The sequence below is a fragment of the Schistocerca serialis genome, chromosome 6 (genome assembly GCF_023864345.2).
Source record: "Schistocerca serialis cubense isolate TAMUIC-IGC-003099 chromosome 6, iqSchSeri2.2, whole genome shotgun sequence".
Lineage (NCBI taxonomy): Eukaryota > Metazoa > Arthropoda > Insecta > Orthoptera > Acrididae > Schistocerca > Schistocerca serialis.
In genome coordinates, this window is record NC_064643.1 from 701,743,991 (window position 1) to 701,767,450 (window position 23,460).

Here is a 23,460-nt window from a genome sequence, read left to right on the forward strand (position 1 = left end):
GTGCTATAGTCAATGGTGTAACAAGAAACAATCACACTTCGAGTTTGTCCGCAGTTGTCGATCAACAGTACAGTCTGCCCGACAGCGTTCACCACGGCGACGTCGATCGCGTATGCTGCCATCACTGATAAGACAAGCTGAAGGGAGAGTCGTCCGAAAACACTACATTCGCCACCCTGTACTCAAGTGTCTGCGTTCACGTGCCAATTGCTGCGTTGGTGGCTTCTGATTAGTGGAAACCGACGCAATGGCAAGCGTGCAACCAGTGCCACCAGACCAGCCGGCAGAAGACGACGTCCTACCGTTGACGCAGATATGTCCACACCCGTTGCAGTGCTCCAACTTCACGCCACACAGTGGATGAATCTGTACTGACATGGCCAAGTGGACACGATGGCGGTTATCTCGTGCTGTGGTCACTTTGTGTTCTAAACTACCCTGTGTGCGCTATGTACTCCCCTCTCGTCTCCACTCGTTCCACATGCAGCACACTGTACAAGCAACGTGCCATGTACGAGTCGCATTGTCACTGAACGACATACCCGCCTCACTGGGTTCGATCATTCTGCCCCGCTAGAATGCTCTCACATGCCAATATTCCACCCTGTGACTTCGACGAGGCATTGTGGCACTTGCTTACATGTTTCTGTTTCGTATGACGGCTCCGCACCGACTGATCGTTGCATAATACTCCGAGTGGGCGCTGTACAACCTAGATGCACGCCACCTCCCTGCCTTTCAAATCACTTATTGTGGTTCCGCTGTTCTAGACATCCTCTTAGCGTGGCGTGTTGCAGACCATTGCTTCTGAATGTTTCACTTTCTATAAACAGTATAGTACATGTGTTACCTGAAGATGGCGGCAAGGTACGCTGTCGAAACATCTTGTTATATAAACGACAGCACCCTGCTCGACGCCCGAAAGCAGTACAAACAAGGTTAAAACAACCTGAAAAGTCCACAGTGGCAGAGCATTGCTTAGCCGAGACACACCCAATGAAATAGACAGGCGGCTGCTGCTGTTTCTTGCCACTGGCATTGTGTTCTGAGAGGATTGATTGAAACTAGTGTGGCTGATAATCTCATTAATGCAGTCAAGGACTACTCTCTGAGAAGTCGTGAAACCCTGCGCTGACCTGCATGAAAACACGACGTTCTCAGTCGGCAGAAGATTTTGACGATTATTTACGGCAGCGATTATTCGTTCTGGTCTGACTTCACCACTGCTAGTATCTTCTGCACTGTACTCGTCCTTTATCGCCTTCTTCCACTCTTCGTGTAGGTGGCTAAGGGCACAGCCCTCAGCTGTATGCTTACGGGTAATATACTTATTAAACTCCTCTCTGTCCAACACCAACATCTCGTCAACTGAACACATTGTTTGTAAAGAGATGAGAGTTTACTGGGCCGCTGGATATGGATCAAATCACAGGTCATTACTTACTGTTTTCAAGAATCTACTTTTTCTTTAGATGGAAAGACGTAGAAAGTAAAGAACTGGCGTCGAAAGTGTCCGAAAGTTCGGTATAATCTGTTAAGTTTACAGAATTCAACACGCTTCCTCTATCAGCTTACACTAACCACCAAGGGATGCTTTTGTAGAAAATATGGGTCAATCACTTAAAGCAATGAGACATGAGGCGGCCTTTGAAGCTGTGGAAGACGATAAAAAAAAATGGAAAATGAGAGGAAAAATCCATGATGGAATGAGGAAGTAACGAAATTGCTGAAGACGAAAAATGAGGCCTATAATAAATTCCAGAGCACTCACTATGATGAAAACCGTAAAACGTTCGAACTACATGGAATGAAGCACAAAGGGGTATTGATAAAGCTAAAAACGAGGAGTGGCAGGAGGCAGATATTATATAGACAAAAAGTTTGTTGCTACTAGAGCAAGCAAAGCATGTAAGATACTAAAGACGAGAGTTAAAAACAAAGATGGTCCAGGTATTACTCTAATAAGCATGAAAGTGTAGGTAAATTATTATCAAGCCTTGCTCACGAATGAGAGGAAGGAATTCACACACATGGAATGTTAAATCTGAGGGAAGAAGACGAAAATTCACGTACACGACAGATTACCTCGCAAGAAATTTGTAAAGCTGTGAAGCATATGAAAAATGGGAAATCACCGGATTCGGGTGGAATAAACAAAGAATTAATGAAGCCAACTCCTATGGCAACGTATGCTGTGTTGACCAACTTTTGCACTAAGTGCTTGGAAGTAGATCAGGTACCCAATAAATGGAAAGAGTCTTTTATTACTTCAGTATATTAGAAGGGGAACAAGCAAGATTGTAGCAATCATCGAGGCATAAGTCTGAAGCTATCACTAGCATGATTATAAATGAGAAAAGGAATGCCGATATATATACAGGGTTCGCTGACGAAGAGGGGGACGAAGTTTGGGGATTGGCGGTAGCGTCGCGACAAGAGGTGGTCACGAAGTCCAAGCAGCCGAGGCCACGAGCTGCGCAAGGAGGACCTGCGCAGAGCGAAGATACTGGAGTACTTCACCGGGGTCAGCGTCGACTACAAGCAGCAGGCCGTCATCCCGTCGGTTGGTTGGCAACATTCGTGTCTGACGACCGCTCGTGGACTGGCTGCTCTCTTCTACCTGGCTTTCATCTGCACCACTCAGTAACCACCGCGACACACCGTGGACCCATGGAATTGCTTGCTGATAAAGGGGAGTAACATTAAGCAATCGTCGTAGCGTTTTGTGCCATTGTCTACCTGCCCTCCTTATTATTTTCTGGTTTGTACCCGACCCTCAGAGTTTTACTCGGTCGGCTCTTTGATCGTAAATATAGACCGTAGTATTGTACTAAGACACTAGCTGTGTGAAAATTTGTCCCGCTGTTACAATGCCTTTCCTTTCTGGTTGGTACCCGATCATTAATGATCTAATGAGTTAGCTCCTGGCCGTAAATACAGCCGGAACAATTGTACTAAGGCACAGGTTGCCATTAAACTAAAGAGGGACCTTGTGGTTAGATTTAGCTGTTAACCGGTTCAATTCTTTGATTGTATTTACATTTTTCAGTCACTGGTTATAATCTGAACAACTTGTTGTACTAAGCTGTGTTTTGCTGTCTTTGAAAGAGACAGAGACCATTGGTGTATTTTAACTGGATCCTGTGGTTCCGCCGAGTGATTTCTCTTGTAATAAATGTTCACAAGTAATGGTTCAAATGGCTCTAAGCACTATGGGACTTAATATCTGAGGTCTTCAGTCCCCTAGACTTAGAACTACTTACACCTAATCTAAGGACAGCACACACATCCATGCCAGGACAGGATTCAAACCTGCGACCGTAGCAACAGCGCGGACTGAAGCGCCTAGAACCACTCGGCCACCGTAGTCGGCTTCACAAGTAATATTTTAAGATGTTCCTTCAAAGCGGTCTTAATAACTGACAATCAGTTTAACTTTGGAAATATCAACAGCCAACTCTCACCAGGGCTTTAGTCAAAATAAGATTGTCATAAGGGGAGGAGGAGGAGATTAGTGTTTAACGTCCCGTCGACAAAGAGGTCATTAGAGACGGAGCGCAAGCTAGGGTGAGGGAAGGATGGGGAAGGAAATCGGCCGTGCCCTTTCAAAGGAATCATCCCGGCATTTGCCTGAAGCGATTTAGAGAAATCACGGAAAACCTAAATCAGGATGGCCGGAGACGGGATTGAACCGTCGTCCTCCCGAATGCGAGTCCAGTGTGCTAACCACTGCGCCACCTCGCTCGGTGTCATAAGGGACGGGTTGGGATCCAGTAGCACCTTGGTTGTCGATTGAAATTAAGAAGTTCGTGGCTTTGAAGTAAGCCTTATTATTGTCATATTGTTTCCTAATCTGATTAATCTTTAAGCACAGGTGTTCATCTTAACCCCGAACCTTTTGACATATAGCTTTCAAATTAAAATTTACATCTGTTTTGGGTAATTGAATCATTCTTGTCATCAATGGCGCTTATATAGTTTTCATGTGAGCAGAAGGGCATTTAATAAGATAGACTGCGTCTCGCACGGTAGTAAACACCGCTGTTTCACCCGATAACGGGCGGGCTGCGGGTCCGGCCGTGTTTCAAATCTTGCCAAGTTGTTCACTTTGTAAAAAAATAAATAAAATAAAAAAAATAAATAAAAATAAATGAACTTGTGGTTGTATATTGTCAAATAAACAGGTTGTGAGAAAAAGTTATATTGGTGGGTCCTCCCTTCCACGTTTTCCTTAATTCCAGTAAGTACCACGTATCTATGGAATTAATAGTGAACTAGTGAAGAGAACTGCGAGTGGGATAGAAACCCATTTAGTCTTTGTGGATTTGCAGAAGGCCTATGTTACGGTAACCCGAAACACTCTATGGACAAGTATGAAGAAAAGTGGCGTGTCAACCACTTACATGACACCCTTTTAAACAGGTCTATATGGGCTGATTGCAGTCAACGTATAGAGATTCATTGTCGCCGTAGTTTCATGTAACAAAATGGCTACGCGAAGGGTGTGCTTAGCACCGACGCTCTTTAAAATCTATGTGGAGGAAGCACATAAAGCCTGGAGGAGCAAATGTGAAGGCATGGGGGTCCCTGTGGGAAAAGGAGGAGGCGGAGCTTGCTGTTTAATGTCCTGTCGATAATGAGGTCATTAGAGCCGGAGCGCAAGCTCATATAGGAAAAGATGGAGAAGGAAAGTGGCCGTGCCCTTTCGAAGGAAAAATCCCGGCATTTGCCTTAAGCGATTTAGGGGAATTACGGAACACCTAAATCAGGATTCCCGGACGTAGGTTTGAACCGTCGTCCTCCCGAATGCGAGTCCAGTGTGCCAGCCACTGGGCTGCCTCGTTCTACTGTGGGAAACAAAATTCTGTACACAGTAATGTTCGCTGACAACCAGAACATCGTGACAGGAGGCCAGGATGATGTTGAACGCTAGCTTCGGGAGTTAACTTAGTTTGAGAAAGCAGAATATTTGAAAATTGGCTACAGTATCAATGTGGACGTGGGAGACGGAGATGTACCATCAGCGGTCGTAGCTCTTTAAAGTGTCTGGGGGTTATCAAGTCATTAAATGACACGATTGAAGCTGTCGCAAGTAATGAAATAGGCTGGGCTTGAGGGCCGTACGACAACTGAACTCGGCCCTTTGTAAAAACAAAATAACAAGTAAGACGTAACAAGTGAAATTCGTTCAGTTTTAGAAAACATTGCTACGCACGGAGCAGAAACAAGATTAGTAAACAAGCTGCTTGCACGAGAGATTTCGATACGAATTTGCAGCCTCTCCAGGCTTGACCGTGTACCAAATACACTACTGGCTACTCCACGAAGATGACGTGCTTCAGACGCGAAATTTAACCGACAGGAAGAAGATGCTGTGATATGCAAATGATTAGCTTTTCAGAGCATTCACACAAGCTTGGCCCCGGTGGCGACACCTACAATATGCTGACATGAGGAAAGTTCCCAACCGATTTCTCATACACAAACAGCAGTTGACCGGCGTTGCCTGGTGAAACGTTGTTGTGATGCGTCGTTAAGGAGGAGAAACGCGTACCATCACGTTTCCGACTTTGGTAAAGGTCGGATTGTAGCCTATGGCGATTGCGGTTTATCGTATCGCGACATTGCTGCTCGCGTTGGTCGAGATCCAATGACTGTTACCAGAATATGGAATCGGTGGGTTCAGGAGGGTAATACGGAACGCCGTGTTGGATCCCAACGGCCTCGTATCACTAGCAGTCGAGATGACAGGCATCTTATCCGCTTGGCTGTAACGGGTCGTGCAGCGACGCCTCGATCCCTGAGTCAACAGATGGGGTCGTTTGCAAGGCTACAACCATCTGCACGAACAGTTCGACGACGTTTGCAGCAGCATGGACTATCAGCTCTGAGACCATGGCTGCGGTTAGCCTTGACGCTGCAGCACAGACAGGAGCGCCTGCGATGGTGTACTCAACAACGAACCTGGGTGCGCGAATTGCAAAACGTCATTTTTTCGGATGAATCCAGGTTCTGTTTACAGCATCATGATGGTCGCGTCCGTGTTTGGCGACATCGCGGTGAACGCACATTGGAAGCGTATATTCGTCATCGCCATACTGGCGTATCACCTGGCGTCATGGTATGGAGAGCCATTGGTTACACTTCTCGGTCACCTCTTGTTCGCATTGACGGCACTTTGAACAGTGGACGTTACATTTCAGATGTGTTACGACCCGTGGCTCTACCATTCATTCGATCCCTGCGAAACCATACATTTCAGCAGGATAATGCACGACCGCATGTTGCAGGGTGTACGGGTCTTTCTGTATACAGAAAATGTTCGACTGCTTCCCTGGCCAGCACATTCGGATCTCTCACCAACTGAAAACGTCTGGTCAATGGTGGCCGAGCAACTGGCTCGTAACAATACGCCAGTCACTACTCTTGATGAACTGTGACATCTTGTTGAAGCTGCATGGGCAGTTGCACCTGTACACGCCATCCACACTCCGTTTCACTCAATGCCCAAGCGTATCAAGGCCGTTATTAGGGCCAGAGGTGGTTGTTCTGGGTACTGATTACTCAGGATCTATGCACCCAAACTGGGTGAAAATGTAATCACGTGTCAGTACTAGTATAATATATTTGTCCAATGAATACCCGTTTATCATCTGCATTTCTTTTTTGGTGTAGCAATTTTAATGGTCAGTAATGTACTAACATAAGAGAGACTATGGGTGTCGATGAATCAGTAGTAGGCCCAAAGAGATGAAAAGTCTAAAATGGTATGGACATGAAAGGATGGCCAAAGAAAGTGTGGCAATGCACATCAGAGGAAAGAAGAAAATGTGGACGACGTAGTAGGAGCTGTGGTCGAGATGTCCGAGGCGTTATGGATTCCAGAGCAGTGCAGGTAGGAGAGTGGCATATTCGGAGGAAGTGGAATACAGGAAGCTAGAAGCGGCGCCAGCTGTAGAGTACTCGCGTTCTACATCTACATCTACATCCATACTCCGCAAGCCACCTGACGGTGTGTGGCGGAGGGTACCTTGAGTACCTCTATCGGTTCTCCCTTCTATTCCAGTCTCGTATTGTTCGTGGAAAGAAGGATTGTCGGTATGCCTCTGTGTGGGCTCTCTCTGATTTTATCCTCATGGTCTCTTCGCGAGATATACGTAGTAGGGAGCAATATACTGCTTGACTCTTCGGTGAAGGTATGCTCTCGAAACTTTGACAAAAGCCCGTACCGAGCTACTGAGCAGAGTCTTCCACTGGAGTTTATCTATCATCTCCGTAACGCTTTCGCAATTACTAAATGATCCTGTAACGAAGCGCGCTGCTCTCCGTTGGATCTTCTCTATATCTTCTATCAACCCTATCTGGTACGGATCCCACACTGCTGAGCAGTATTCAAGCAGTGGGCGAACAAGCGTACTGTAACCTACTTCCTTTGTTTTCGAATTGCATTTCCTTATGATTCTTCCAATGAATCTCGGTCTGGCATCTGCTTTACGACGATCAACATTATATGATCATTCCATTTTAAATCACTCCTAATGCGTACTCCCAGATAATTTATGGTATTAACTGCTTCCAGTTGCTGACCTGCTATTTTGTAACTAAATGATAAAGGATCTATCTTTCTGTGTATTCGCAGCACATTACACTTGTCTACATTGAGATTCAATTGCCATTCCCTGCACCATACGTCAATTCGCTGCAGATCCTCCTGCATTCAGTACTATTGTGGTGATGTTGATGATGCTGAGTTTAAGAAAATGTATCATACAGATAACAAGAAAATAGTTACAACTTTACAGAGACCAAACATATAGAAACCTTTATAGAATAAAAACTTTCTTACAGACTTACAGAGATTTTATATATCTAGTGCACCGTGCCACTAACAGAGAGAGTTACTTGTTACATTTACAGAAAATTTTCGAATGCATCGAAATACTTCAAACTTAATTATTAAATCGGATCGACAGGTAAAAGAAAGACAGTGGTGTAGTACCTTCATGTTTCGAAACTATGTGTCTCAAATGTACATCCTAAGCCAAAAGAAAAACGACGCACCAAGAAGGAATTATCGGAATGGGACGAAAATCAATAGATGCGATGCACGTGCACACACAAATAAATGATTACAGTTTCAGAAAAATTGGATGATTTATTTAAGGGAAAGAGATTCACATATTGAAAAAGTCAATAACGCACTGGTCCACCTCTATCCTTTATGTAAGCAGTTATTCGGCTGGGCATTGATTGATACTGTTGTTGGATGTTCTCCCGAGAGATATCACGTAAAATGCTAACCAATTTACGCGTTAGATCGTCGAAATCCCGAGGTGACTGGAGGGCCCTGCCCAAGATGCTCCATATGACCAATTAGCGATGATGATGATGATTGGTTTGTGGGGCGCTCAACTGCGCGGTTACCAGCGCCCATACAAATTCCCAACCTTTGCTCAGCCCAATCTCGCCATTTTCACGAATGATGATGAATTGATGAGGACAACCCAAACACCGAGTCATCTCGAGGCAGGTGAAAATCCCTGACCCCGCCGAGAATCGAACCCGGTACCTCCTGCTCGGGAAGCGAGAATGCGACCGCGAGAACACGAGTAGAAATTAGCGGGAGATCGGATGATCTTGCTGGCGAAGGGAGTGTTTGGCAAACACGAAGGCTTGCAGTAGAGACTTTCGCTGTGTGCGGGCGGAAATTACCTTGCTGAACTCTTAAGCCCAGGATGGCTTTCCATGAAGGCCAACAAACGTGGCGTAGAATACTGTCGACGTGCTGCTGTGGTGTAAGGGTGAGCGTATGACAATCAAATAGGACCTGTTACAAAATCAAATGGCACAACAGACCATCACTCCCGGTTGTCGGTCCGTACGGCGGCCGACAGACGGGTTGGTATCCCACCGCTGCTTGTGGCATCTCCAGACACGTCTTCGGCCTGGAATCTCATTGACTGGAGTAGAACTGTGTTCGGTGCTGAGTCGCGCTTCGAAGTGAGTCTCGATGACCAGCGAGGACGTGTCTGGAGACGCGCCAGCCAGCGGTGGGATACCAACATGCGTCTCGAACACCATATGGCTCGACATCCAGGAATGATGGCCTGGAGTGCCAATTCATTTCATAGCAGGGCCCCTTTGGTTGTCATCCGCGGTACGCTTACAGCACAGCGGTTCGTGGGCGATATTCTACGCCCTGTGTAACACGCCCGGGGGTGCAAATGGCGGGGGCCCCTGTAACTGGTTTCTCTTCTTCTGGACTGTGCGCCCTGGCCACACCACGCACCTGATAATCCATCGGCGGTCGTATTGTTCTGCACCACACAGCTGCTGGCTTGCCTGAAATTATCTAAATAGACAAGCGGGCTTACGGGAGCCACTCAAGTCAAGCACAACACTATCCTACGTCTGGTATGAACATCTATATTCTGAGACGATAAGAAATCACAGGTTGCACTGCTTGCATTCTAAGTCACAAGTTTTTATGCCAACTTCTAGATGATTATCCGTCCACAAAAATCACTTGGACGAGCGTACGCGTAACCGAACACGGCGCGGATGATTGTTGATGATACGAAAGCTGAATAATCGAATGAAAGTTCTGACGCCAGCGACGCATACACAGGTTTGTTTTGGTACCAGCCCTCCTCGACACTGGCAATGTTATAACACAGTTCGTAAAGTCACTTTTTCAGTTCTCACTTGTACGAGCGTGCGCATAACCGTCGCGGCGCGGCGCGGCTGATGGTTGATAATGCGGAGACGCGATGATCGAACGCATGTCCTCACGCTCGCTACAAGACACTGGCACTTGTTTGCACTCTTTTATGGTAACTGCTGATACACATTAGTTCATTCTGAGAGAGCGAACACGGCGCTGATGCTTGATAGTGTACGGTACGACACGCAACGAGAGGATACACAAATACGTTATCGGCCGCACTGCTCATTTTTTAATTACTTCTTGACGCACTTTCCTCTGAATCACTTCCATATTTCATCACTTTACTGTAATATCACTTGTAGCAACACTCCAACTTCCATGCTAACAATGCCACTCACATGCAGAGCGACCCGCAACATAACAGTTCCGTGTCCCGTGTTCGACTCTGCAGCTGCGGCTGCCCGCAAAGATACTTCGCAACCAATCCAGCGATGTGACATTACGCTTATACCTGTTTTGTTGCCCTTCAGGGAAATCCATCCCGGGCTTACAGATCAGCAAGATAATGTCCACCTGCACATGGAGAGAGTTTCTTCTCCTTGTCTTCGTGCTTCTCTGATTCCAACTTGGCCGCTGGACTATCGAGTTACTGGTTCATTCAATTTTTGAAGCTTTTTCTCTAAAATTAATTTTCAACCCTTGTTGAAACCTTAATGACATCTACCGATTTCCGTCCTATTCGGATAACTCCTTTGTGGTGCGGCTTTCTGTTTTCTCTTTTTTCTTTGGAGTATATTGACTGTGTCATTACGAGGTGAATGTGTAACTGTGTGCAGAGTACAATGAATATTTTGAACTAGGAGTGTTGTGTACAGCGAGAGTTTCTCAAATACCGGGTGATCAAAAAGTCAGTATAAATCTGAAACTGAATAAATCACGGAATAATGTAGATAGAGAGGTAAAATTGACACACATACTTGGAATGACATGGGGTGTTTTTAGAACCAAAAAAATACAAAAGTTCAAAAAATGTCCGACAGATGGCGCTTCATCTGATCAGAACAGCAATAATTAGCATAACAAAGTAAGACAAAGCAAAGAGGATGTTCTGTACAGGAAATGCTCAATAAGTCCACCATCATTCCTCAACAATAGCTGCAGCCGAGGAATACTGTTTTGAACAGCACTGTGAAGCATGTCCGGCGTTATGGTGAGGCATTGGCGTCGGATGTTGTCTTTCAGCATCCCTACAGATGTCGGTCGATCACGGTAGAGGTGACCCCAAAGCCAATAATCGCACGGACTGAGGTCTGGGGACCTGGGAGGCCAAGCATGGCGAAAGTGGCGGCTGAGCACACGATCATCACCAAACGACGCGCGCAAGAGATCTTTCACGCGTCTAGCAATATGGGGTGGAGGGCCATCCTGCATAAACATCGTACGTTCCAGCAGGTGTTTATCAGCCAGGCTGGGGATGATGCGGTTCTGTACCTCTCACCCGTCACGGTAGCAGTTACAAAACCAGAATCACGCATTTCCTCGATGAAAAAAGGCCCGATAACGGTAAATGTGGTAAATCCAACCCATACCGTGACTTTCTCGTCGTGCAATGGAGTTTCCACGACAGTTCTAGGATTTTCGGTAGCCCAAATTCTGCAGTTGTGGGCGTTGACAGACCTGACAGGCCCTCGGAGCATGAAATGAGCTACGTCGGTCCACAACACGTTACTCAACCAATCGTCATCTTTTGAAACGCCCCCACCGCAAATGCACTCCGCTTCACTAAATCGCCAGGTCACAACAGTTCATGATGCCGATGGATTTTGTTCGGATAGCATCGGAGTGTACTCCTAAGTGCCAACCAAACAGTAGTGTATGGAATGCCGGTGCGACGAGCGACTGCACGAGCGCTGACTTCCCCGCGCATAGACGAACCCGCTACAGTCTCCATTTCTTTCTGAACTGTCTCAGCAGCATTACGCCTTGTGCTCGGTCGGCCACTACGTGGTCTATCGTCTTAAAAACCCGTGGCTCAAACTTTGAAATCATTCTCGCCACAGCTGCATTTGACAACGGATCTTTACCCGTTCGAATCCCCTTTAAAAATGGTTCAAATGGCTCTGAGCACTATGCGACTTAACTTCTGAGGTCATCAGTCGCCTAGAACTCAGAACTAATTAAACTTAACTAACCTAAGGACATCACACACATCCATGCCCGAGGCAGGATTCGAACCTGCGACCGTAGCGGTCGCTCGGTTCCAGACTGTAGCGCCTGGAACCGCACGGCCACTGCGGCCGGCGAATCCCATTCCTATGGCGGTAGGATCGTAACGCTGAACTAGCACATTCCCCATTTTGATATTACAGCTTCACTAAAAGCGCCTTTTCAGGTAACGTCAACATGTTGCGACTGCTGACGCATCTGATTCTCTCTCTCATTACAGCTACTTTTATACACGATTGTCATGCGCAGTCACTGACGTTTTGCTGTCCAGCGCCATCTGTCGGACATTTTGTGAACTTTGTTATTTTATGTGGGTCTAATAAAACCCCATGTCATTCCAAGCATGTGCGTCAATTTTTATCTCTTTGTCTACATTATTCCGTGGTTTATTAGATTTTCTAATTTATACTGACTTTTTGATCACCCAGTACATAAGGAATACGAGGAGGAACAATGGGTCGGAAACGAAGATAATTAGCGCGGCGCCGAGACAAAACGCCAGCCTCGCAGCGCCGTTCGGCGACCGGGGCGTGACGAGGGGATCTGCGCGCACCTGAAGTGCGCGGGGTTTATTTCGGTGGCGCGCGAGGCGGCGCTCCCACACCGCCGCCGCCTCCGGCGGCGCCGCCGCCCCTGCAGCGAGACGAATCGCAGGCGCTGTGATCGCGGCACGCGCCCTCGACGCCGCGACGTAGAGTGCCCGCGACGCGTTAATGAGCGCCGGGGTGCCGCCTCTGGGGCGTAATTAAGCGTCGCGCCGGCTAGCGCTCAGAGGCGGCAGGTGCTTTTGCCTTTGCCGCGGCGGCCGGGAAACAAACCACTGCCGCCCCCAGCACCGGCCGCGCCGTCAGACCGCTACTAATTAGGCGGCCTGCCGGCGTGTGATCGCGGCAGCCTCCCAGAAACTCTCGACTCCTCTGCGCTGCCGCCAGCGCGAGTGGACTTTTGTTCTCCAGTCCGTACGGTGCGACTCACCGCAGCTTTGCACCTGTCAGCTCCGTCGGAGCCTTTCGTCTCGTTACCCCCGTTTGGAATTTCCTAACGAATTGTCCCTAGTCTACCACAATAGAGCTCCCTTCTGGTATCAACTGAAACCGATCATTAACATAACCGTCATCATTCCTATTCCCTTTTATAGAGGCTACTCTACTTCACTGGCCCCTTACTTACCTAGAATTTGTCATGAATCTCTTTTCCAGCGCAAAATGCCAAGCAACTGGGAAAAATTGCACTAAAAGAACGGCCCCACAAGTTACAGACGCATATTCTTAACATCAGTAGGCCACAGAATACCTTATCATATTCCTTTATTGTACATAACGAATTCCCATGAGACATAAAAGCTTCTGTCCACGAATCAACAAGAATTTGGAAAGAAGATTTCTTAAGAAATAGAACCCTGTAAGTAGTCCTAGAGGGCAAGTGTTCATCACAGACAGGGCTACTGTCAGCAGTGTCCCAGCCAATTATGACAGTATCTCTCTTATTTTCCATACAAAGATATGATCTGGCGGACAGGACATGCTGTAGTGTGCACACAACATTCTCCCAACAATGGATGAAGGGAAAGGCAGGTTCCACACTCCCATATTTCCGGGAAGCATCTACCAGGGTGCTTCGCAGCTCTCTGTTAATGAAGGACCGAACATACGGAACAGGTTCCCAGATACGTGAATGGCTCGAAGGCTTCTTAACTAACAGAACGCAGCAAGTTGTCCTAGAGGGCAACTGCTCATCACAGACAAGAGCAATGTCAACAGTGCCCCAGGGGATTGTGATAGGACTGTAACACTGCTGTGTGAAAATGAATACTGATTTTGTAATGTTTCAAGTAATGGTCATTTTCTATGTGCTTGTGTTTGAAGGATGGAGTGACTGTTGTTTTGACATGTATATACATTACTTGCTGTGAATATTAAACGTTTCTTGTATTAGTTTTCAAGTGAGAAATGCAATGAGATATTCTTACAATGTGATACTGTGTGAGAAGCTAATTTTATTATTTTTGTAACATATGGGCCATGGTATCCGCAGTGTTGTTGGTTTGGACGTTTCCTTGTTTCTTCATCTGGTGATGAAGATCAGTGAAACGTGAGCCACATGTAACACCCCAAATCTGTGGATGGCGATACATTTTCTACGTGTTTTGAGAAGTCTGCTTCATTGGTTGTGCTGAATATTATTCTTGTAAATACGTTGTCAAGTTACAAATGCTATTCGTTAATTAAGAAAGAGAATACGCATTGGATGTTAACATTTTGTAAGTACACACGCTGACCTAGTCAGAGAAAAGCTATTGTCAAAGAGTGTAATAAATTGCAAATTCATCATAGCTGGGCCTGCAAACACGCCAAAAGAGCAGCAGTTGAGAGTCGCGAGGAGGCGTTTGGTGTCGATGATTGTGTGTATTCGTCGGTGTGGCTATGCAAAAGTGCGGAGACAAAAAGTCTGTTTCCCAAGTGCGGAGCAGCGAAAACTGAATTAGTTGTTTTGGCGGATGTTTAATGTGGGTGAACTGTGGCATTTATTGAGCTCAGTACAAATGCAGTAAGAGTACTGTGTGCCTTTGTTATTGGCAACAGTGTGGCAAGAATATCACCCTGTGCCTTATTTACCGCTAAATGAAGTCACTCGATAAACCAACGGCATCATGAGGTGAAGTACGATCTAGACTTTTTATAAATATTGAAACACGTATGTAACATAGCAGCGATGGCGAGGCATTGTAGCATCTGTGACCAGAGAGTATGCGCTTGACCGCGCGAGTGTTGCGAGCGGGTCTCAGTCTGTCGGTCAGTCGTTGCGAGTCTGTAGCTCTGTCTAGTTGAGGGCAGTAGTCTGTCAGTAGTCGTCGCGAGCAGTAGCTCTGTTCAGTGGCGTGCAGTACGCTAGTAGTCGTCATGCAGAGCGGTCGGTCAGTGGTAGCAGTCCAGTGGGATTGCGTGATGTGGTCTGGCGACAACACTGGTCAAGATGCTGAATGAGGTATACTGTTAATTAAGATAATCAACGGATAATGTAAAGTTTAACTATTGTAACTAATTTTCAACAAGTGCCCCCAATAATAACTTTGATTTCAAAAGCAATTTTACATAAAATTTTCATTTAATTGAAGTAACTATTTCGTTCCACTTCCCCTAAACAAAAGTTTCAGTTTTCAATTAGATTATAAAAAAAAAAAAGAAATATTATTATTTGCAATGCAGTTCCTCCAAGCGGTGCGCAACAACAAGAGCAGAAATTTGACTAGGTGTTGCAATGAGGTAAGAATTTAATTTTGATTTTTGCACAGGGCCAAAGACCGATATTTCGGTTTAATTGAATCATTATTATCACTGAGATTTTCTTATCACTGAATGGACTTTAATTTTTTATGAAGAACTTATACTTGAGTCAGATCGCGATTCTCACTTTTATTGTCATTAAATTTAATTGCAGGGAGGTTACGTTTGGACGTTTGGCTCCTATTCATTTATTATTTCTGTCTTTAAAATTTCAGTGGAGAGGTTACACTTAGCGCAATGTCCATTAGCATTCATAATTAAATATTGTCTTTTTTTAAATTTCATTGCGGGGAGGTTACAATATAAGTGTAATAGAACGACCAGCGGTGTTGGAATTTTATTGCTTTAATAATATTGTTTTCGTGCACACTGTCACGTGAATAATTTTCCTAAGTCATTATCCAAGTAGTATCCATTCTATCCCTTTGTATGAACCTACATTATAAGAAAATGAACTGAAAATGAAATGAACACTAATTTATTAGATTATCAAAACATAATTTTTCCAACTTTTGGACAATTGCGTAGTAATGAAATCTTTGGTTGTAGTATGAATAATGTCAGAAATAGAATGATGCAAAAGCCAGTGTTAATGCATTTGCTAAAAATAGAGTAACTTTCATATTAAATAAGAAATTGGTAGTAAAACTTTACGTAACTTGGGCACTGATTTTCATTGTCGAAGCACAATTCTAATTTGTAGCTTGTGGCATAATTTGTAACTTTTATTACAAAGAAATATCTGAGCAACTGCTAAATTCAAACTATCTTTCTGCTTGCTACAATTACGACAGTCAGTATTACAGTGAGTAATGTAACAAAAAGTTTCTGTCCGCAACCAGTGAACAAACTTACTTTAATTGATAGAACACTACGCAAGTACTTCGGAGATGCATTCGGAACACAAATGGGGCACTGGACGAAAGCGGGCGCTCTTTTAGACTAGCACTATTGGGAAAATTTAGAGAACCGGCATTTGAGGCTGACTGCAGAACGATTCTGCTGTCGCCAACGTACATTTTGCCTAACGACAGCGAGGACATGATGAGGGAAATTAGGACTCGTACAGAGGCATATAGGTAGTCTTTTTTCCCCTCTCTGTTTGTGAGTAGAACAGGAAAGGAAGTGACTAGTACCGGTACAACGTACCCTCGACCACGTACCACATGGTGGCCTGTGGAGTATTTATGTATATATAGATGCTGTCTGACATACTCACGTCGCTTGAATATCTAGGCATAACGTTAGAAAGCGACACCAAATAGAACGAGAACGTAAGGGAGGAATTGAGAAGGCCGACTTCTGTTTAGTGGGAGAGTTTTAGAGAAGTGTAGCTCATCCACAAAGAAGACCGCGTACAGAACACTTGTCCGATCCATTCTTGAGTACTGGTAGACCTTTTTGGGATCTCTACTTCATGGCAACTCTTCTCTGAAACAGTCCCTTAACGTATTCTAGGACATTTTATGCTTATTTCCCTTGATTAAATAGACGATTACTGACTGTGCATATAATAATTGCTATAGAGATTCAGTACGTCCACTGACCGTTCCTTTTATTGGTTTCTGCTCACTCTTTCTTATTTTATTTTTTTATAGTCATAGGTCTTCTGAAGGGTTTGATGTGGCATGCAACAAATTCCTCTCATGGCCAATCTCTTCATCTCGGAGCAGCTCTTGCAATCTACGTCCTCTAACATTTGCTGGATGTATTCCAGTCTCTGCTTTCCTCTACAGTTCACACCCTCTAGTACCATGGAAGTTATTCCATGATGTGTTAATAAATGTCCGAAAATCCTGTCCATTCTCCTTGTCAGTGTCTTCCATATATTGCATTCCTTGCTGATTCTCCGGAGACCATCCTCATTCCTTACCTTCTCAGTCCATCTACTTTTCAACATCCTTTTGTAGCACCATGTATCAGATGCTTCGATTTTCTTCTTTTCCGTTTTTCCCATAGACCATGTTTTAATACAATGCTGTGCTCCAAACGTACATTCTCAGAAATTTCTCCCTCACATTAAGGGCTGTGCTTGATGCTAGTACTCTCCTATTGGCCAGAAATGTCCTTTTTTGCAGTGCTCGTCTACTTTTTATGTCTTCCTTTCTCCGCTCGTCCTAGGTTACCTTGCTGCCTACGTAGCTGACTTCCTAAATTTGATCTACTTCGACATCACCAATTTTGATGTTAGGTTTCTCGCTATTCTCATTTCTGCTACTTCTCATTACTTACGTCTTTCACTCTATTTAGTTCCAATTTTTATTCTGTACTCATTACCCTGTGCTTCACATTCAACAGATCTTTTAACTTTTCTTCACTCTCACTGAGGAGAGCAATATCATCAGCGAATCTTATCCTTGATGTTCTTTCATCTTGAGTTTTAATTCCACTCTTAAACATTTCCGTTATTTCCGTCATTGTCTTTTCGATGTATAGATTGAATAGTATCGGCGGAACACTACATCCCTGTCTTACAACATTTCTAATCCGAGCACCCTTAGTGATCCCTCTTGTCTCTTTTACATATTATATATTACACGTGTCTCTTTACAGCTGCATGGGGCTTAATTATATTAAGAATGCAAATACTTTTTATTTTTCGTCGCTGTCTGTCCGGTTACGCAGTCTTGTAAACGGTTGGCCCTGACCAGTATTAGTACGCAATCTGACTGCATAGAACAACAACAAAGAATGAAACGAAATTTTCCGTTAACAAAATTAATTAATTAAGTCCCCAGCAACTATAAAACCTAGGAAACAACAAAACACAAGTGTAGCTGTTCTGTGTGTGGAAGTGTGATTCAACGTACACATCTGGCACGGTTCTTCCTCAATACGACAAGATATTGTAAATACCATTTATACTGAAGTAATTAAAAAAAACAGAAATACTATAATTGCACATAGAAACCAGAAATACAGTCTAATACAAGAACACGAGCCAGATGCTTTGTTGACTGAACCTGTGACCAAGAGGCATTATTGTTTACGACATTGAAATAATAAAAAAAAGGAAATTTTTTACCTTCATATATATTGACGAAAAGCACACTCTGATCATTACAGCATCTCCAATCCAACAACATCTGGTGTCTAGCCCATCAAAACAATACTACAAGTTCTGAACAAGCACTCTCCATGGGAATTTCTCAACAACGACTCACCACTGCTACATCTCAATAAGCACTGCCTACTGCTACTTCTCAATAAGCACTCTCCACTACGACTTCTCGATAAGCACTCTCCACTACGACTTCTCGATAAGCACTCTCCACTACGACTTCTCGATAAGCACTCTCCACTACGACTTCTCGACAAGCACTCTCCACTACGACTTCTCGACAAGCACTCTCCACTACGACTTCTCGACAAACACTGCCAATGGAGGCGGCTGAATAAAACTCTTTGGCGCAATCTCTGGCGCTGTGGCTCAGTGTATCCACCTTTCACAGCGTACACCTATTCTTCTCAAAATTTCGAACATCTTGCCCCCATCTGACGTTGTCGATCACCTTTTCCAGAACGACAAACTGTAAGTAGGCTGTTTATGTTTTCTCTATGTAAGTAGGCTGTTTATGTTTTTTTTATTGGCAACGTTACGTAGCGCTCAATATGAAAATCACTGGCTGTGCTGTGTGCAGTCTGTGCCTAGTTTGCATTGTTGTCTGCCATTGCAGTGTTAGGCAGCCGGCTGTGAACAGCGCGTAGCGTTGCGCAGTTGGAGGTGAGCCGCCAGCAGTGGTGGATGTGGGGAGAGAGATGGCGGAGTTTCGAAATTTGTCATGAACTGCTATATTTATATATGATGATATCAAGGTAAATACATTGTTTGTTCTCTATTAATATCTTTCATTTGCTAACTATCCCCATCAGTAGTTAGTGCCTTCAGTAGTTTGAATCTTTTATTTAGCTGGCAGTAGTGGCGCTCGCTGTATTGCAGTAGCTTGAGTAGCGAAGATTTTTGCGAGGTAAGTGATTTGTGAAAGGTATAGTTTACTGTTAGTCAGGGCCCATTCTTTCGTAGGGATTTTTTGAAAGTCAGATTGCGTTGCGCTAACAAAATATTGTGTGTCAGTTTAAGCACAGTCATGTATAACTGTTTAAAGGGGAAGTTTCATATGTCGACCCTTAGCCGAGGATACCTCACTGGAATCTTCTGATTTTTTTTTTCTTGTAGTTTGTGTAATTAGTGTAGATTTTGTTTATTGCTAGCGCGTAATTGTAGAGAAAATCTCCTTTGTAGTTGCAGTCTTTCATTGTTGTACAGTAAAACAGGTGTGGCATGCATGTAGATTTGCACCAAGTATTTCGCAGCTGCAATTAACTAGATATTATTTTCAGTGCTATGTTAATGTGTTCCCCTATTTTTGCTCTTCAAATTGTGTTCTTCTGTGTTGTCGTGTGAAATACTGTGACAATAATGGCGTGTGAAAAACGTAACACTAGGCTCCAAAGTAAACTGAGAAATAATAGTGACGACGAGCGTGGCTTATCAGCACCACTGTGTAGTGAATTAACAGACGTTCCAAGTAGTAATTTGGTAACTGTGCATAGGGAAATGGAGCGGGCGGTAAATAATGGTGTAGACAGTGAAACAGGTAGTGAACAGGGAAGCATTATCGATCGATCGGTCGGCAACAGCTCGGCTCAGGAATCCGAAACGACAGGACACAATTTTACAAATACTGTAGATTCAGGTTTTGCGTCCTCACCGTTTTCTCAAATAAGTCAAGACACATTTTCAGCTTGTCAAAATGTGAATGTTGCCGGTGCAAATGCACTGCCGAAAAGAGTAGAGGAACAGATTCCAGACACTAATGCATTGTTATTACAACTAATGCAACAAATGGAACAAAATCAGAGACAAACACAGCAAAAGCTGCAAAAGTTAGACACAATGGAACAAAATCTTAAAAAGTTAGACACAATGGAACAAAATCTTCAAAAGTTAGACTCATTGGAGCAAACTATTGAACAAACACGTGAGGATTTAACTACTGAGTTACATAACATTGAATCGAAATGTCAAAAAGTCTGTAATGACGTAAAAACACAAATTTGTGAGCATTTTCAACCTATTTTTTCGCGGCATGAAAATGCATTACAGAATCACGAAGCAGCCATAAAAGAACTGCAAGCCATTGTTCATGAAAATCATGAGACCTTGTGGGCTAAAATTGACTCAGTTGCATCTACCGATTCGGTTACGCAACTTGCAATAACTCAGGAAAACTTAAAGGACACAGTAGATTCGATTTCAACACAAATGGACACTCTGAAACTTCAGTACTTTAAACATAGCTGCGCTACAGCAATGGTTCCACGTAAATCAAACTAAGAACAGCCGACCAGTTGCAAAGGATAAAGCAATCTTTACCTAGGTTTCAATAGATATAAATCTATCTTCTTCAGAAGATGCAGTATTATAACAACATGAAGTGATATGTCCTTATCGTTTAGGCAAACATCTGCATAGTTTGCCTAAACGATAAGGACATATCACTTCATGTTGTTATAATACTGCATCTTCTGAAGAAGATAGATTTATATCTATTGAAACCTAGGTAAAGATTGCTTTATCCTTTGCAACTGGTCGGCTGTTCTTAGTTTGATTTACTCTGAAACTTGGTTCAGAAAAACACACTGAGGAAATGTGTTCACTATCGGAGAAAGTAGCCGAACTTTCGGATCAGGTCACTAACTTATCTACAAAGGTAGATGATGATTTGAATGACACAAGACCTGTAGCCTTCACTGACACAGAAGAGTATGAACAAATTAGGAAATTCAAACAAAATCAGAATCAAATTAATACGCAACACCAAAGAGAAATCCGGGAAGTTCAAGATCAGCTGACACAGGTAATACAAGAATTACGTATTTTAGAGGACACTCGCGCTCCAACACGAGAAGAGGGACATAGAAATACGGAACAGCCACAAAATAATAACTCAGGGCACTTCGGAAATTATGAAAGAAATTGGCAAGGTACACCGAATTTTGAGATGGAACCGCCGACACGACGAACCAATGACCGATATGCTACTCGCCGACACGATGATTTTGACTATAAGCTGTTCATTACTACACGTAAATTCAAAACGTTTAAGAATTCTGCCAACGACATTCATCCACAAGCATGACTCCATCAGTTCTCTCATTGTTTCCCTCCCAACTGGTCATTAGAGCAGAGATTAGAATTTATGTGTGGCTACTTGGAGAATGAACCAGCTGTAAGAATGCGATCGGTAATTCACGATTGCCACAGTGAAGGAGAGTTTTACCATGCCTTCCTCTCAGCATATTGGGACCGAGTAAAACATAGCATCATAATGATGAAATGTTTCGAACAATCTGAATTTTCCAGTCTTATGAAATATTTTGAAGACATGTTGCATAAGAATCAGTATCTTTCAAACCCAAACAGCCCCTCAGAACTCATCCGCATTTGCTTAATCAAACTGCCTGAACATTTACGACATATTATTTTAGCAGGACGTTGCAAAGACGACATTGAAGCTTTTCAGGGACTGTTACAAGAATTAGAAATTGACACAGACAGTCGCGGGATGCGAAAAGAGGAAAACAATCACTACAGGTCACATCCGTCACAATTCCGTGACGACAGAAATAATAACTGGACCCGACAAGCCTATTCTTACAACGTAAATCGTGACCAAAACAGACACCACCCGTATGACTACCGTTGGCAGAGCAGTAACAATTACAGGGAAAGATCACCTCTCCGCGGTAATGACTATCACAGAGACTATCAGAGAAACAGGCAATATGGGAACCAAAATAATTATTATCAAGGGAGACAGAATAACTTCAGATGCAACGGTCCAGCGTGCAGTTACGATTCAAGGAGAAATTCTCCACCCCTTAACCGACAAGAAAGAAACTACAGGAACTACCGACATGACGACAGACGATATATTCGTAACGACAGACCTGAATTGCATCAGAACTGGCGGGATTCAAACAGGGCAGGGCCTTCTCGTCAGAGTGAATTTGTAGAAGTTAGGTCTCCTAATCCCAATAACGGCGCGCGCCAACAAAGAGACAGACAATGACTGGCACAGCAAGCAGCCGCGTGCGCCCGCTGGCTCCGAGAAAAATAACATAAGACGCTAGCCTGGAGAAAAATTTTAGCATTCTTTACCGATGTATACAACATGATAATTGCTTTGAAGTTGAAACTCTGTGCACTAGGAAGAGTAAAGGTTTACACCACATTTCACATGTAAAACCGTTTATTGAAAGATAATCTGCTTTTTAACTTTGTCTTTGCCATAAAACTTTTCACTTCACATTTCTAGTATGCTTTGTCAGATTTAGAATCTGTTAACATGTAACAATGTTTGAAGTGAAATATCCAGTCAAGAACCAAGAGAACTTATTTAAACAGAAATTACGAATGCATTGTTATAATGAACAGACGACACAGTGTTGTTAATTGTACATTCTTGCTTGTTAGTTGCACGATTACGTAACGACTATCAGGCTTACATACTTAGGACACATACTGGTACTGCTAATGAGATTTTAATGCAACTTTTGGTTTACTTGAAAGTACATTCTGGGTTTAAAGTACTTTCTGTGAGATACCAGAGGACACAGTGGTTAGTTTATGTGACAGCTACACGATGTTATCACGACGCTACTAATGAGTGACAATTCACAATGTTGCTTTTGCAGTGTATCTGTTTTATATCTGCACAGTTTTCTGAATTCTTCTAGGAAGAAAAACATGTTTTAGTAGTAACTTTTGTGGTATAGCAACAATGAGACAGCCTTTTTCGTGGCATAACAATACGTTACTGTACAGTACTTTCTTCATCACGCCAATAAGCATAATAACTACGATATCTATACGCAAAGCATTTCACTTTTGTTTATCATGTGGTAAGTACATTGACTTCTGCAGAACTTAGCTTTCGGAGGACGATAACTACGACACTTCCACAGAGATTATGTTACAGCAAGACGCACATTTAGCGCTACAGTACACGTATTTGAGTGATTAATTTTGTACTTGAAACATTTATTTTTAAAGATTTTTGAATTACAAAGAAAGTTTTCCGTGATACATTTCATTCCATTGCTGTAATCCGTAACACCTGAGGGAAGGTTCAAATGGCTCTGAGCACTATGGGACTCAACTGCTGAGGTCATTAGTCCCCTAGAACTTAGAACTAGTTAAACCTAACTAACCTAAGGACATCACAAACATCCATGCCCGAGGCAGGATGAAATTGTATTTTGTCTGTACTTTGTGAA